We start from the raw sequence: 17,330 nt of genomic DNA, 5'->3' as shown, positions 1-17,330 counted from the left end.
TTTCAATCTCTAAGTTAACCTGTCAGCCATAAAATGGGCTTCCCGCTTCTATGAACTTGCACAGCATGGGTCCTGCCTTGGCCCCTTGCTGACCCACAACCCTGCAGATGAAGAAACTCAAACAGTCTAACTGTTCACTTAAAAATACAGTGTGGTATTCATACAAGTGAATTCAGATTTTAAACCCAAGAGCTGGGTCTAAAATGAAAACAACTCCAAACCAGGGTTTTTAAATCTGGTTGTAGAATATGATAGATTGCCTCCTTGTCTTTGTGAGTTTGCTTAGTAAGAAATTGTGTGTTGAAGAAGTACAAGTAGAAATCAAGAATGGACACAGTGATTCTTTTTGTCTTTTGCTTTTTTTCATGTCATACATGGGTCATTTGAAAGCTATGGAGGAACCACACAATTCTTTGTCATATAAAATGTCCTTTGCATAACCAAAGCTGGTCAAATTCTCCTAATTGCGGGGCCCCTTGTAGAAAGAACATCTGTGGAAAACAGGAGATTGGCTTACAGAGTAATAACGCCCAAACTCCCAGCATGGGTCTAACACCTTCCCCCGCTGGCCTCACCTTCCCCAAATTGCTCAGCTTCCAACTTCAAGAAGATGAGACCTAACTTAGGACCCTAGATCTTTAGCCAATAACCATGTTTACAGATACTGAGGGCTTAAAATGCTGCCTAGTTAGAAGGACATCCCAGGTTCTAATGGCAGTCACCAGGAATAAGGCTGTCCAATTGTAGCAAGTAAGCTTTCTCCTTGGAGACTGAACCACAGCCTTACATCATATAATCTAAATCCTGAGATGTCACAATCATGTCTTATATTTCAATATGATTTGAAAATATATAAACCTGAAGTAGCTCTGTTGTCTCATTGATGAGCAAGGCCTCCTTGAACAGCACACGAGATTTCTAAGTTGACATTTTCAGATCATGACAACCTTGTCCTTGGACACAGACAGGATGCCTGGGCTATGCTTTTTATGAATAGGGCCTACATCTTGTTCTTTTTTCTGGAGCCCACCACAGTGCCTGGCCCAAAGTTAGCATTCAATAATTGTTCATATACATATTTTGGAGAGCTTCCTGGCTGGTCTAATGTGCTCGCTGTTCATTCTACACATTACTACCTTTGTTAATCATCCTGATACATTCCATGTGATAAAAATACAGATTCCTCCACCTGGCCTTGAAAGTCCCTATTTCAGACCTTAGAATCCACTATTTTCTCTGATGTATTCTCTCATTAATTCTACAGGTATTTTCTGGGTCCCTTCTACTTACCCACAGTAGAACCTATTGAGGAATAAGACAGTACTTGCCTACAAGGAACCCACAATAGATGATGACTGCACACAGAGCGAAACTTATGCCTGAGGTGGAAGAATGAAAGGCTGTGTCATGGCCAGGCCCCTTGTTTCCAAAAGGATTATGCCCCTCAACAGTTTAGTCACGAAACTTCCTGAATACACTGAAGAAAACTGATGAGAGCCAGGTTTCCCGCCCAGCAGCTTTCTCCTGAGATGTATTTTCTCAGGCGGAAATCCACTGTGAGATGTATCTGGTTTTTGTTTGCTGTGTTTGGTGGTGAAGATGGGGGTGGTCAATCCACCTCTGTCAGTGTGTCTGTGTGCATGTGCATGCTTGTGTATGTGTGTTATTTTGGGAATGGTCCTTTCATTTCTTGATTAGTGTCTAGATTACTTTCCTCTCCACACCTTTGCCGGGATGCAGCAAAGCACCTATACAGCATCATCAGTGATGAAAGAGCAATGTCGTGCCAGAGGAGGTAGGTTTGTTGCTTCATCCACAGCAATTTCTTGTTTTTTTTTTTGTTGTTGTTGTTTGTTTGTTTCAGCATCCTAGTAGACTGATACACTCAGGGGCCAGTCTACTGCGACGATAAAGGTTTTACATTCTACTACCCCTTGAACCTATCGTTATTAATAGCTAAAAGCCCAGCAGACACCAAGGTACCATTTGGATAGACTTTGAGAATCCTTTTACCCTTTAAACTTTATCTTCTACCTTTCAGAACATTTACACAGCCCTGTAATATCTTTTTTCTTAGAGCTCAGTTTTCCTCCTTTGCTGTGATATTGTTTTCCTGAGAAAGGCTTGTCTTAGCCTGCTTGGGCTGCCATAACAAAATACCACAGATTGGAGGTTTAAATGACTGACATTTGTTTCTCACAGTTCTGGAAGTCCAAGATCAAGGTACGGGCAGATATTGTTCCTAGCAAGAATTCTCTTTAAGGTTTTCAGAAGACTATGTTTTTGCTTTGTCCTCATATGACGGGGTTTGAGAGACAGTAAGCTTTCTGATGTCACTTCTTATAAGGGCACTAATCCCAACATGAGGGCCCCACCCTTATGCCCTCATCTAACCTTAATCACCTGTCAAAGGCTCCACCTTCAAATAGCATCATGTTTCTAGCTAGGGTTTCAACATATTTTCAGGGGACATAATTCAATCTATAGCAAGGTTCACACCATCTTGGAGCTTTTCACTTTCAGCTTGCAAGCCCTCCCTTAAACTCACCCAGTCATGGCAGCCATGGTGAAATGGTTTCCTCTCCATTCCATGGTCCCTTGGAGGTAGAAACCAAGCTGTTCTTCACCTGGCACAATTTGCAGTGCAAAGGGATAACTGAGGTAAGTGCAACCAGCTCCAGAATTAATGTTGGCCTTTCTGCCTGCTGCCTAATAATCTTGCTATATGTTTGCGTTCATGCCAAGACAGTATTCTTGAAAATTATTTCAGCCATGGAGAACTTTTTTTCAGATGACACATAATATGTGTAAACTAGATAAATTGCTCTATTAATGCAAGATGCAAATATAGTAACAATTTTTATTTTTCTAAGTAATTGCTCAAGCCCTCACCTCATATATTAACAAAAAAATTCAGTGTATTCCTCATAAAGATTTCTTTCCCAAAAGAACATACACCCAGACACAGTCATACACACATACACACAAGTACATACACATACATACACTCACATACATACACACACACTATACACATACACCAGACACGCACATATATTTTCTAGGAACCCCAGGGCAACCACCCAAGATCATGGGCCTGACAGCTTGCCACTCTGCAGAAACTGGTGCTATTTCAGACCATTGCACACGGGTCTTGCAAAGCACATGGGCATTTACCCACTGCTGCCAGGAGCCTTCTCAGGACAGGTCTCTCCACTGACCAACCAGAACTTCAAGGTAAGAGGAGTCCCCTCAGCCAAGGACACCCTCCCGACTGGGTTCCCAAGACCACTGTTCTGACTGTTCAATTTAGTTTTCAAACACAGCTGGCCCTTCTCCCCATGCCGGGACCAGCTTAGGGCTTCCAAAGTTCCATCTGTCCCTCTTCAGCGGTCCACCCAGAAGGCCCAGGCAGATTTTTCTTTTAAACCTATGAAACATAAAGAGCCTAGTTGTTCCCACCCCTTCCCTAAGCCATGGGGCCACCATCCCACCCTCCTAAGGGCTGTGCCCTCATTGTCTCCCTTCTGGGTGAGGTTGCCTTCAGTGACTCCAACACAACGGAGAGAAGGAAGAATCTCACAGCTAAGTTTCTGGCCAGGCTTTCCACTGCACTAGAAAGACTGACAAGTGCAAACAGATTCAAGCCAGGCTGCTGGGGGCAACTGAGGAAGACTCATGGGAGCCCCAGGACTTTCTGGAGTGGACCCTGTAAACCAGCAGTCTAGTGGATGCTCATACTTGCAGAACAATTTGATCGATGGTCTTCTAAGGCTCCATATTAGTCCCTCAGGTCCAGTCATAGTACACAGTAACCAGTAGTACAGGCTATAGCTGCCCACAAACTCCTCTGGGGGCTAGGCAGCTCACCACTCACAAACTCTGGGACTTGCCCTTGACCAGAGAAAGCTGCCTTGCCCAAGGTCATGCCTTCTTCCCAGAGAAAGTCAGCACCTTAAGAATGGGCACTGTAAGGGGTGCAAAGTTCAGGTTTCTCACCTTGATTTGGGACATCTGTAAAGGCTGTGCCACCAGAGATGTCCCTGTGAGATGGGCTGAGGCCTCCACCACAACTTCTTCCACTGCCCAATGCCATCTTCATTCCCTATGAACATTGTTCCCCGGAGTACCCTTTCTTAAAACAATCTCAGAGTCTCAGGGTCTATTCCAGAGATTTGGACCTGTGACAAATACTGATGATGGCACACCCTCTGCCTAAGCCCCAGTGTGGACATGGCCACATCTTCCACAGCCAAAGACATTAGATTAAAGTGTTAAACTAATAAGGCCGTGATATAAATAAAACACACTGGGAGTAAATTTGAAGATATTTGAAATTTGAAAGTGCCGTTTAGACTGAGATGGTCAAACATGGCAGGTTGAACCCAAACTTTTTATCTCCTCTCCTTGCAGAGATTCTAATAAAGTTTTAAGAAAGGAACAAACAATATGTAAAGGCAAAATTAATTAAGAGAATTGCTAATAGGTAGATGCCTCAATGAAACACTTGGAGAAGGAAAGCAGATAGTGAAGTGTGGGAAGGACAGGTTGGCCTGTTTTCCAACAGGCTCTGGGGATGGGGGAGCCATAAAGCCCTGTGGACCTCTCAGCAGCAGCTCACGTATGGACCTGCCTGGTGATGGGAGGGGGGTGGGGCAAAGTGCTGGACCCCGACGATCCCTCAAGGTTGAGAGGTCTATTCACCCTGCTGCTTCTTTTCATTGCAAGTTTTCCAGTGCTTTTTAACTTTTTAAAAACCATCTGCATGTATTCTGGTTTAATAACAATGAAACATCATTTTAAGTAGAGAAAGATAACTTTTGAAAGAATCATTTTTTACTTCTTCCTACTTCCCTTTCATCAGAAAAGATCTCAAACAGGCCACAGTAAAGCAGAGATCTCTCACTGGCTGGACTCTCCTTTACTTCCTGGGGAGACCCCGCAGACCGCTCTGTGGGAACATCAGGATTCTAGGGACACAAGTTTGAAAACCAAGGTGAAAACCACGACTGGAGGTTTCATCTGCTCTCAAGCAGTTGTGTTTCCTTTCTGGAAGTGTGGGTTATATCTCAGCCCCGTCGCAGGGCACTATGCATGGAGTTAGTTGGACTGTCATTTCGGTGACCCCCTAATCACTTTCTTATCAGAAACCAAGCATTAGGGACTTAAGCTAAAAAGAGAAGCACATCCTGCCCTGGCCAGTGTGGCACAGTTGGTTGAAGTGTCCTTCTGTAACCAAAGCATTGTTTGTGCAATTCCTAGTAAGGACATACACCTGCGTTGCAGATTCAATCCCTGGTCTGGATGCATACAGGAGGCAACCAATCGATGTTTCTCTCTCTCTCTTCCACTCTTCATTTCCCTCTTTCAAAAGCAACGAAAAAAAAAAAAAAAAAAAGTCCTCAGATGAGGAAATAAATAAATAAATAATAAAAAGAGAAGCACATCCTAAAACAATTCACAGGCATAGAAAGCCTTGAGCTTCTCATGGAGTTTGCTCATATTGGTGATCATCCTTCAAAACCAGCAAAATGCAAACTCACAGTTTCAGGCATAGGCTTTTGAAATGCTTCGGGGACTATTCCTGGATTTTTGAGCACTACCACCAAGAAGGAGTTGGTGAAAAACTCCTCATTTTACAGAGGAGACAATTTACAGGTGATCTGGATGATTGAAACATAATCAGGTAAATCGGGGGAGCTAAGAGCAGCATGTCTGTGTTTCATTCCGGAGAGAATGTGGGAAAACAGGAGGAATCCCTGCAGAGTGTGCCATCCATCCACCTCCCAGGAAGTGGTGAGAGAGACCACTGCAGGAAAATATGAAAATGTGAGAGGAGGGACACGCACGATATTCAGTGAGCTGAGCGATCTGTCCCTTGGTGTCATTAACAGCATTTCAGGTCAATGTTATGTGTGGCATTTTCAAAGCACTATTCTAAAGAAACTATATAGATTTGGTGAAGCAAGCTAAGCATTACCTTTTATGGACAGGAAGAATCAGTGAACCAGGGCCCTAATAATGGTGACAATTTCGATTCTGTTGATAGTTTGTACATTTGTGTTCCTAACTCCCCTGTCCCTGAACTGGGCAGTTACACTCTGGATTTCATTTGGTTTTCATGATGTCACAGCAGATAGGTCTGGCAGGCAGTTTGCTTATTTTAGAGGCAGGGAAGGGAAGGGAAGGAAGAAGAGACTCCCAGGGCCTGGAGCTCATTGCTAGAAAATGACAGCAGTAGACATCAAAGCAGAGGTGCTTTTCCTGCTGCAGGACCCTAGTGCCATATTCCCCATTAGGGAATATGCTCAGTACTAGGGGTCAGACCTGGGAGAGAGCATTCTTCTCCCAAGGTGCTCTTTCCCAACTTCCACCCAACACTTTAGTGACCTTTCCCCAAAACTGCCTCTCTCCATCTGTGTAACCCCTTCTCCATTTGCCACAAGCTCTATCCCCACCCTGTGCTCCCAATTTCCTCTTACTTTGTGACTGTCTCTCTGCATGGCCCCACTCCTGAACCTTATCAAAATTTCTCTCTTCTCTGTCCTTTGCTTTCAGTGATGCTTCTGCAGGTTTCAACCAGGTGCTCTGATGAACTAAAAATGTGAGAACCCTTCCAGAAAAGATGCATTTGTTCTGACCAGAATGGTATGTGGACCCACGCCTTAGCCCAGGGAAAACCGTCAATGTGGCAGAAGACATTTTTGTGCATGGAAACATTCCCATGCTTCCTCTACCTGTTTCTTCAGTAAGCACCAAAGGTGTTCCTCTCACATGTTTATAGTTTGTAGGCAACTGAAATGTGGGCTTATCCAGAAAAATATAGACTTAGCTGCTACAACAATGGTTTCTATGTAGGCTCTATTAGATGTTTACAAATGTCTTTGTGGCATTTGCAGGGGTGGGAATAGCAGCTCTTACTGAATTACTGGCAGAGTTTTAGGAGGTCAGGATAATGGGAGGGGTGCTCTAACCTCTGTGCTCCCCTCTTTCTCATCCAGCTAGTTCACATTGTCTTCCTGGATGCTCTAGTGCCATTAAGTAGCCAATGATAGTTTGAGCCTCATTCCTCACATGCTGGATCTGGAATGTGTTTAAAGCCATTCCTCTTTGAATATCTTGCACACAGGCTTTATATAATAAGCATGATGCTGAAAGAGGGTAATGTTTTCCTCATCACTATGACAGGGCCTCACCCTGCAAACTCGGTGGCCCTGTGTCACTGGTGCAGACACACCCACTGAGGTTCTGGCACCTGCTCCTTGAAATAATTGTGCTTCTTCATGCATCATCTGCAGACATAAGAGCCATCCAAGCCTGCTGGGAAAGCCTTGTACTTGTGCTCATGATCATGCAACCAAAATGCAGAGTCTAGAAGATTCCATTTATCATGTACTAGAGGATTCCACTGGTTTCCAGAAACCCATGGTTCTTTGTTGGGATCGATCTTTATAAATCCTTTTATAAAAGTAATTTCCTCATGTTTCAAGTTCACAATTCTTCATTTGATTTTGGTCCGGGTCAGTAGTTTTCAGCCTTGACTGCCCAGTAGCATCACCTGGTGATCCTATAGAACTACAAATGTCCTAGCTAGGTAGACACTACAGGGGACTTGCTAAGATGCAAATTCTTGGGCCTACCTCAGAATTACTGAATCAGAACTTCTGGTGGTGGATTCAGGCAATCTATGTTTTATTAAACCCTTTAGTGATTCTGATGCCCACCCAAGTTTGAGATTGTACCCCAATTAATTCAGAATCTCAGGAGCGGTCCCTAGTTTGCTGGTGCCTGGCCCTGGAACACTTTAGGGCAGGGGGAATATTGGCTGGATATGTGAGAATTAGATGAAGGAAATGATTGGGAGTATGGGCTCTGGAGTGGTTAGTTTGCATATCAAAGGCATGTTCACAGGCTAGTCCTTTGCTATCTCTAAGAAATGAATAACTAGTAGAAATAATCCCTTCCCAGGTTCAGTAGGCCCTGAGATATCAAGACATCATTAAATATAAAAAATTTTAAAAATACTTAACATAGAAGTCAGACAGACCCAGATTGACTCTCAGGTTGGCTACTTACCAGCCATGTAAACTTGACTTCTCTCAGGGCCAGTTTGTCCCTCTCTAAAATGAGTATAATAACACCTACCTTTTAGAGTGTGTAGAAATTATGTGAGATGATTGACCACAATATCTGGCTCAACTGGCAAGCATTTAATACTTGACAATATAATAAAAATTAACAACAAAGCAATGGACTGAGAACTTGAAATGAGAAACAATGAGTCATACAATTTAGACTTTCAAGTTTCATAAAATGATTGAGCCATTAACAAGAGGAAGGATGCAGGCAACCGTGGCTATTTGTGTAAGAAGACAGGGCTGGGTTTAAACTTGTTTGATGTGGCATCAAGATGTCCAAGGACTTCCAGCCAAGATGGAGGCGTAGGTAGACACGCTTCACCACTCTCCACAAAAAGAGAAATACAACTACCTCCAAATTAAAAACAACCAGAAGAACCAGAAAATTGAACTGCATGGAAGTCCAACAAACAAAGATATAAAGAAGCAATTCTCATCCAGACAGGCAGGAGAGGCAGAGAAGGGCAGAGTGGACGCAGTGTGGTGGTGGCGGCAGCAAGGCAGTGCCTGTGGCTCACCAGCAGAAAGAGCAGTCGCACATTATAAAAGTCGGGAGGGACACCTGGGGAGTGGTCCCAGTCCCAGAGCAGGACATGCAGCTCACAGCTCCAGCAGAGGGGAAAATAAAGCCTTGTTGCTTCTGACCATGAAAACCAGTGGGGGGTCGGGGTACTCAGAAGAATCCCTTTGTTTAGAGGGTCCCCATGGTCCTAGAATGTCTGCAAACCCACCCACTCTGGGAACCACAACCAGGGCAACAGCTAGAGGGGCGCCAGTCCCATATGAGAAGTGGGAGTAGAGCCTGGAAAAGGGACAAGTGCTGAACAAGTGGCATTGTTCCCTTTCAGACCCCTCCCCCACATACAGTGCCACAACTTGGTGAAACCAGTCGCCCTGCACTGAGAATACCTAAGGCTCCACCCCTTACAATGTAATAGGGGTGACAGCTCTAGATAAGACACAGGCAAACATAGGAAGTTGTCAAGTTGAGTAAGAAAAGAAGCATGGCTCAGAAGAGGGAGCAGATCGAGGTTCTAGTGGGAGAACTAAGCGACAAGGAGATAGCCAACCTAACAGATGCAGACATCAAAACACTGGTGATAACAATGCTGACAGACTTGACAGATATGCTTGAGTACAGCAAATGCACAAGGAAGGAAATGAATGCTATGCTAAGTGAAATGAAGGAAAATCCACACAAAACCAATGGTAAAGGAAAGGAAGCTGGGTTTCAAATAAATGATTTGGAACATAGGAAGAAATAAATAGTCAACCAGTACAGAATGAAGAGACAAGAATTGTTAAAAATGAGGAGAGGTCTAGGAACCTCTGGGACAACTTTAAAGGTGCCAACATTCAAATCATAGAGGTGTCAGAAGGAGAAGAGGAAGAGCAAAAAATTGAAAATTTACGTGAAAAAATAATGAAGGAAAACTTCCCAAATTTGGTGAAGGAAATAGACATACAAGTCCTGGAAGCAAAGAGAGTCCCAAACAAGCTAGACCCAAAGAGGACCACACCAAGACACATCATAAATAGTCAAACATTAAAGATAAAGAGAGAATCTTTTTTAAAGCTGCAAGTGAAAAGAAGAGGTACCTACAAAGGAGTTTCTATAAGACTATCAGATGATTTCTGAAAAGAAACTTTGCAAGAAAGGGCTGGCAAAAAGTATTCAAAGTGATGAAAAGCAAGGACCTACACCCAAGACTACTCTATCCAGCAATGCTACCATTTAGAATTGTAGAGCAGATAAAGTGCTTCCTAGGCATGGTAAAGCTAAAGGAGTTCATTATCACCAAGCCCTTATTATATGAAATGTTTAAGGGACACTTTTAAGAAAAATAAGATCAAAACTATGAACAATAAAGTGACAACAAACTCATAACTATCAACAGATGAACCTAAAAACAAAACCAAACAGAACAAACAACCAGAATAGGAACAGAATCATAGGTATGGGGATCATTTGGAGGATTATCAGCTGGGAGGGAGAAGACAGATAATGGGGAGAAAAGATACAGGAATTAAGAAGCTTAATTGGCAGGAACAAAATAGACAGGTGGAAATTAAATGGAGAAGCCAAAGAAGTTATATACATGACCCATGGAAATGAACTAAGGGGGTTGGGATGCTGGAGGGGAGGGGAGTACTGGGCAGAGGGGAGCAAAGAGAAAAATATTGGGACAACTGTAACAGCAAATCAATAAAATGTACTTAAAAAATAAAGACATCTGAGAGAGGAGTCTCTTGGCCCAAAGCTGTGAGGTTGAGACTTGGCAGAGGGGTTGTCTGGAGGTGTGCACTTGTAGGATAGGTGACTGCTGAGGAAGAATAAGCAGTGAAGGTCACACCCAAGGCTGGGATCCATTACCGGTAGGAGAGAAAGAGACCTAGTGAAAACAGATAGATATGCCACCCTTGTACTGCATAGGCTTGGCGATTAAGAATTGAAATTGTCTGAAGCCATAGCTATTTGAAAAAAATATTGAATGAATTTTATTAATTTCACTTTGGAGGAGTGTATTGGTTTCCTATTGCTGCTGTAACAAATTACAACACACTTAGTGGTTTAAAACAATCCAATTTTACTACTTTATAGTTCTGTAAAAGAGAAATTTGACATGGGTCTCACCCAGATAAGAGCAAGGTGTTGGCAGTTCCTTCTGAAGGCTCTAGAGAGCAGAATGCATTCCTTGCCTTTTTCCAGCTGCTAGAGACCACCTGCATTCCCTAGCTCCTGGCTGCTGTCAGCAGTGCATGTCCTTGTTCTTCCCCAGGGAGTGCTGGATGATGCCCGGTCTGTCCTTGTTTAACCCCCTTTGTGCCTGAAGATTGCCCCCCAAGGGACCAAAGCCCAAGGTTACGCACACTGTCTGTGGTGCTGAGTGAGCCACCAAGGGAGAGAGCAAGAAACTGCCCAGTGATGTCCTCTGTACTTGGCCACAGCTTCCCCAGCCCAGTGTCCTCTCTATCCTGCCACTCTGCACCCAAATCACCACCATGACACTTGCATTCCTTTTGGTTAAGCATTGCCTTCTCTGGACAGCACATTTAATGTTCATATTCTCTGAAGAAGAAAATTAAAGAAAATATACTATCTTAATTTGAGGGCCATGGTTCTACTTGGGCCACGGTCCTACCTGGGGAAAGTGGTGGACACACTGGGAAGGAGTGTTAAAATATTGTCACAGAGGGTCCAGGAAACTCATTTACTAGAGGCCTTGCCCCTACCAGGTACTGTGCTTTGCATACCAAGTAGTCCTTTTAACAACCTTGTGCCCCAGGCCTTGTCATTCCCACCTGCAGATGAGAGAACTAAGGCTCATGAAGCCCCAACACACACTAGACTTATTTCTCAGTTCTGTCCCAGCTCAACTTCCCAGTGAACTTGAGATAGGCTGTTCTCAGAGTGTTCTGCAATTCATGAGTCCAAAATACTCCTCAGGTCTTGCTCCAGGGCTAGGGACAGGATGCACTGAGTAGACCAGGGGATTCATTAGGTCTCAGGAGGCAGCTTGGCTTGCTTTCAGATGCTGAAAAATCCCTTTTGTTGAAAATGCAAAATAAACGCAATTCAGGTAACACACAGTGTTGAGTATAAGGAAGCCCCTTTTGCCATTTGAATGTTATTCAAATAAGGGATTATAAACTACCTGGATAGCTTACATTACCATCTCCAAAGACAAAAACAAAAAAAGATCCAGTATTTAGAACAAGATTTTTTTTTTTTTTTTTTTTTTTTTACCATAAAGAAGAAAGGCGTCTTTCTTTTTAAATTCAAAATAATGGAAACTCGGGTATGGAAAGCACTGAAGAGAACACTTGAGACTAATCCCTTCTCCTTGCCCTACTTCCTATATACAAAAGCATAAATCCCTTTCAAAATGCCTCTGACAAGTGGCTCTGGACCCCTTTAGTGATAGGAGCAGGACTCCCTCTTAAGGCAGCCAGCCCCACTTAGTTGGATAGTAACATAAGTCTAAGATTAATATGTTAGCAACATAGTAAGAAGCAAAATGATATGTTTCATCCTCTCATTTCTGTACTCAGCCCTTCCTCAGGAAAAGAAGTCCTTATTAGTTTCCTATTATTGCTGTAACAAGTTAATATAAATTTAGTAACTTAAAATAATACAAATTTATTGTCTTACAGTTCTGGAAGTCAGAAGTCTGAAATGGGTCTCACTGAGCTAAGGTGTCAGCAAAGCCATGTTCCTTCTGGAAGCTCAAGAAGAGAAACTGCTCCCTTGCCCTTGCCAGCTTTTAGAGGCAACCTGCTTTCCTTGGCTCAGGGCCCCTTCCTCTATATTCAGAACGAGCAGTGTAACATCTTTAATTCTCTCTGGCTGTCCTACCTCTCTGCCTCACTAATAAGGACCTTTGTGATTAAATTGGCCCACCTAGATAATCCAAGATAATCTCACTATCTCAAAATCTTCAACTACATCTGCAAAGTCCCTCTTGCCCTATAAAGCAAAGTATTTACAGGTTCCAGGGATCAGGACATAGACATCTTTGGGGGTCATTATTCTGCTTACCTCAAAAGCTCAACCCTGGTTTGAAAGGCAAGTTGAAAGAATATCATGTGGAACTCCCTCAGGGGGTGATTGTTGGCATAGAGGCTGAAGCACCACTTCAGTATCTCAGAAAGAGACAGGGCCTCAGGTTGAAGATGCTGGTAGTCTGCCCCTCTCAATCTAATTTCAAAGAGCCAGAATTCCAAATGTGACATGGAAGAAATATAGACTCCCTTAAGGAATTCAAGTGCTTAGACATTGAAGATTTTGACAGGGGTGAACATGGACTAGAGAACAGGGAACCTTTCCAAAAGTTCCAGGGCATGATTCCTAATGGTGGTGAGGAAGTTCCATTTATGACTAAAATTGAAATTTCTCTGCATCCTGGCAAATGAGACTCAGGCAAGGTTTCAATATGATTTAGAAAAATTAAATAATGTGGCATTTCTTCACCCAAGTGTAGAATTCCTCAGTCTATAATTGTGCCTCATTAATGGTTACACAATATTAGAATTGCCCCTGAATGGATACTTAAAGATCAGCCTGAGGATTTTCCTCTATTGACAGGGGTATGTACTGCTGAGGTCTAAAAGTGAACCAGGGACATAGTTTTGGACACAACCCCAGAAGGGAAAAGAACCAAGAGCTATTATATAAGCATCCCCCAAACAAGACTGTACCGACCTTGAACGCTAGAAAGGGGGAGAGGTGGCTCCCTGTACTCTGCGAATCTGGCCAATTCCCAGGGACCAAAGACCCACCAGATGTTTCCTGTCATGCAGAGAGCAATTATCTTCATATAATTATTGTTAGTAAAATCTATATAAGCTAGGGGGTGGGGATCGATCTTCTGAAGCCTCACCCGTGGAGTACCTGCACTGCCTGGGACCCCTAGTGTTCCCACCAAGGCTCCGGAGGACCGCCAACCCAGTGCTTCCCAGTGTGTCACTCTGCGACTTCAGATGCTGATAGTTCAGTCGGTGATGTATTCCCCCTGAAATTTCCCTCTCCCTTTCCCTGTGTCTTACTACTGATTTATATTCTTCCCTAATAAAACATTTTTTTCCTTATCACTATCCAAAGTGCCTGTGCTATTGTTTTTGAAACCTTCAGTAGTGCTATGCACTACAGGGCAGAGAGGCCATTTTAAAGACCCACCACCAACCCTACCTTCTCTAAAATTTCTTTCCGACAACACTAGCCAGAGGGACACCTTTCTCTTCCCACAGCCTCACTGACTCTGCCCTTCATTAATGCACTCCTATGTTATAATCATCTTCAGTGAACAAACACACTCAACATCTGATCTCCTCAACCTGACTGGTACATGTGGAAGGGGAAATCCATGAGCTGTTCATTTTTGAGCTCCCTTCAGGGCCTGATATCACAGCTAGTATAGTCAGTTCTAGAAAGATAGTTAGTGACAATGACGGTTTTAATGAAACCCAAGAAGATCAAACCTGACAAGTACATACAGTACCTACAGTGCAGGAAGGTTCACAGGAAGACTAGGGATTGATGAAGTTGGTCTCTGTGTATTTTGTCTAGTTTGTGGCTTTCCTGTAAGCCTAGATTTCCCTACCATAGCCCATATTGGTGTGGCTGCCAGAGCTGTTTTTCTGAAAATCAAAGCTCTTCACTCCTTAAAGCCTAACTGTTGGCCTGGCTTACAGAGTATGACCCTCATCACTCAATCCTTGCCTTTAAACAACCCTTTCTTCCTTCACCTTTTCCTGAATTTCTAATAAGCTCTCAGGTGATGTGATGTTGCTAGTTCAGGCACACTCTGAATAGTTTACAAAATAAACCAGAGCAGAGTGTATTTTAGAGTCATTGTTTATCACCAGAATGGGAGGTCCCAGAGGCAAAAACTTGGGTTTCCTAAAGCGCTGAGTCAATATCTGTGAATGACAGGCTGAATCTCTGTGTCCCTGATGTTTAGCTCAGTGCCTAAAATGTAGCAGGTGCTTGTTGGATGTTTATTAAATGACTGAATAGATGGACTCAGAAGGATTTTATGAACAGCTGCCTTTAAAGTAGTTGGGATAATTTTGTCAGCACTTTTCAAATAAAAATATCTGGGAGTACCTTTGTATGTTGTAATATAAACCCAACTTTTCATTTTAACAGCAATAATAATAAGGCCAATTATTTAACCAAAGAAACTTTGAATGCATTGGATTTTGCCAGTCATCTGAATGAGAAGTAGTAACAGAGGTCTTTATTCAGTAGAGCTAGGGTACTTAGGAAAGAAGAGGACAAAGGTTCTCATTTTCCAGAGCTTTCTATTCTCCACCAGCAGCTGCCTAATGCTCTTAGTACTATTGATAGAAACCTGAGGTTGTGTGCTCTGAGGCCATTGAGGTTTAATTTTTAACAAATGAAGCTGTAGATGACCAGACTGATTTGCGTGTTTATACGTCCTTTTCCATCAGTGAGTATATTATGCTTTTTTTTTTTAATGCCAAGCATAAGAATTAAAAATATATGGGAATTATCCACAATTTCATCTGGATGCCACATCCTCTGGCCCTAAAATGTGTGAATAATAAAATACTGCTTTTTTTCAATTAACTCTACCCAAATCCACAAATAGACAGTACTATAGTTGGTAAGAAGAAGCCAAAATGGAATAAGCACACCCCACCCCCTTTTTAGTATGTGTATTAATAAAGATCCTTTCATCAAAATCAATAGAAATTCACTCTGGGTGACTCAAGCAGAAAGAAATCTAATGGAAGGATGGGAAGTAGCTAAAAGGATGTGACCCAGAGCAGATGTGGGGATCTAGAGTGTAGAACCATCTCTTGTAGATCCCACTGCATGCATGCAACAGCTGCAGACATTATCTAATCTGTGTCATCAGCTCAAGACTCCCATGCCCAGAGAGGAGATTCCTATTTGTCTGTTGTGAGTGACATGTCCATCCCATGGTTGTGAGAGAACAGAGTCGTTGATTGAAACACCATCAAGAATGCTTGCTGTGGAGGAAGAGGAGTTTCTCACAAAAAAAGTGAGTGATGTTTCATTAAAAACAAGTGGAGGCTGAAACAGCAAATGTCTGCTACAGTGTGCACAGCTTCACCTTAATGCTTAGAAAAGGCAATGCCGAGCAGTACACTGAAATTGTGGGCAAGCCTCGTGATTCATGAATTTCATACTTGTGAATTTGCTTACTCACTAAAATTTATTTGCAGTCTTCAAATCAAAACACTCAGTGCTTTTGGGATCTTTCACAGACATGTGCAGAGGGAAAATTTTGAGTTCCCGAGCGTGTATGTTCCTGGCTGAGGTGGAACAAGGCAAAACTTTACCTTCTAATTTCAGCCTTCTTGCTGTAAAAAAAGTGTCCTCTTCCTCATTTATTTAGAACTAATAATTTCTTTTTTTTTTTGCATTCTTGTGTTTTTTGTTGGTGATTTCACATTCAAAATAACCCCCATGAGTAGGGCTTAAGTGTTACCTAATGGTCCTAGCACAAGAAAGTTGTGATGTGCCATACTGGAAGATATGTGCGTTAGATGAGTTTTTTTCAGGCATGAATTATAGTGCTGTTGGCCAGGAGTTCAATGTCAATGAATCAATGATGTATTAAACAGAAACACAAATAAAATCGGGTTCTGTATTGATCAGCTGACTACAGACTCACAGGAATCTAATCCTGTATTTCTTCTAGGAGCAATGGTTCAGTATTCACTAAATCTGTGTTTGCAGTGACTGTATATAGCTATTGTAAATAATGAGATTAGACTGTATAAAGTCTTAGATTCTTTGTCTTCAGACCTTTCATTTCTATATTACATTTTTCTCAGATTATGGTTATTGAATTTCACTTCAAACTAAATATCTTCTCACAGTTCTTGCACATTTATAAATTTATTGCCATTAAATCATGTACCATGTCAACATCTCAAGCCTTCTCACCTCAGCATAGAGAGGAGGAAAAGATTGGAGAGACAGGCATAGTCTTGCTGAGAGAGCTATCAAGAGTCTTCCTATCAGGTTTAAAAGATGACAATCTTTTTTCCATTTAAGGAAAGCAATCAGCTAGCTCATACAAATGCTGCATTTCCTTTGCAGATGAGCTTCATTACCAACTTGTTTTATGACTTTTCTCCTAGCTAGATGAGCTTCCTTCTATGGCTCTGTGTCCTAGCTGAAAATTGTCTCAGCCCTAAATTATGTTCTTATCTATAACTACATTTAATTATAAAGTTTGACACGAGGTTGTTTGTGAATGTATTGGAAGGAGCTATCTGGTCCAGTGAGATTCTCTCAACTAAATAGGTACCCTAGATATACAGAAAATTTTTTTTACATATTTCCTTTACTTTCAATATTAAATATATTAATGCCAGGCTTATAATTATTAAGAAACATTATCAAGTGACTTGGCTCAATCTAAAACCAAACCAAAAAGTCCAAAATTCTTAGTCCATGTAATTATCTCCTAATGGTATCAAGTGACTTAATTATTAATACTACAATCTGAACATGTACCTTTATACAAAGTAGCTTGCTCATGTGCTTAGAAAAAAGTTTCCTGCAATGATATTGCTATAAAATTTGTTTTTAATTACAATATTTTCGAAGTTCAAGCTATCTCATTCCATAGACACTAAGTATAAAAACAGATAATAAGAATTTTATAATTTCCAAAACAGGAAATAGAA

This window comes from Furipterus horrens, unplaced genomic scaffold (genome assembly GCF_987537825.1).
Source record: "Furipterus horrens unplaced genomic scaffold, mFurHor1.1.pri manual_scaffold_6, whole genome shotgun sequence".
NCBI classification, from domain to species: Eukaryota; Metazoa; Chordata; class Mammalia; order Chiroptera; family Furipteridae; genus Furipterus; species Furipterus horrens.
The sequence above is the reverse complement of the archived record's forward strand: the minus strand, read 5'-3'. Positions refer to the sequence as shown.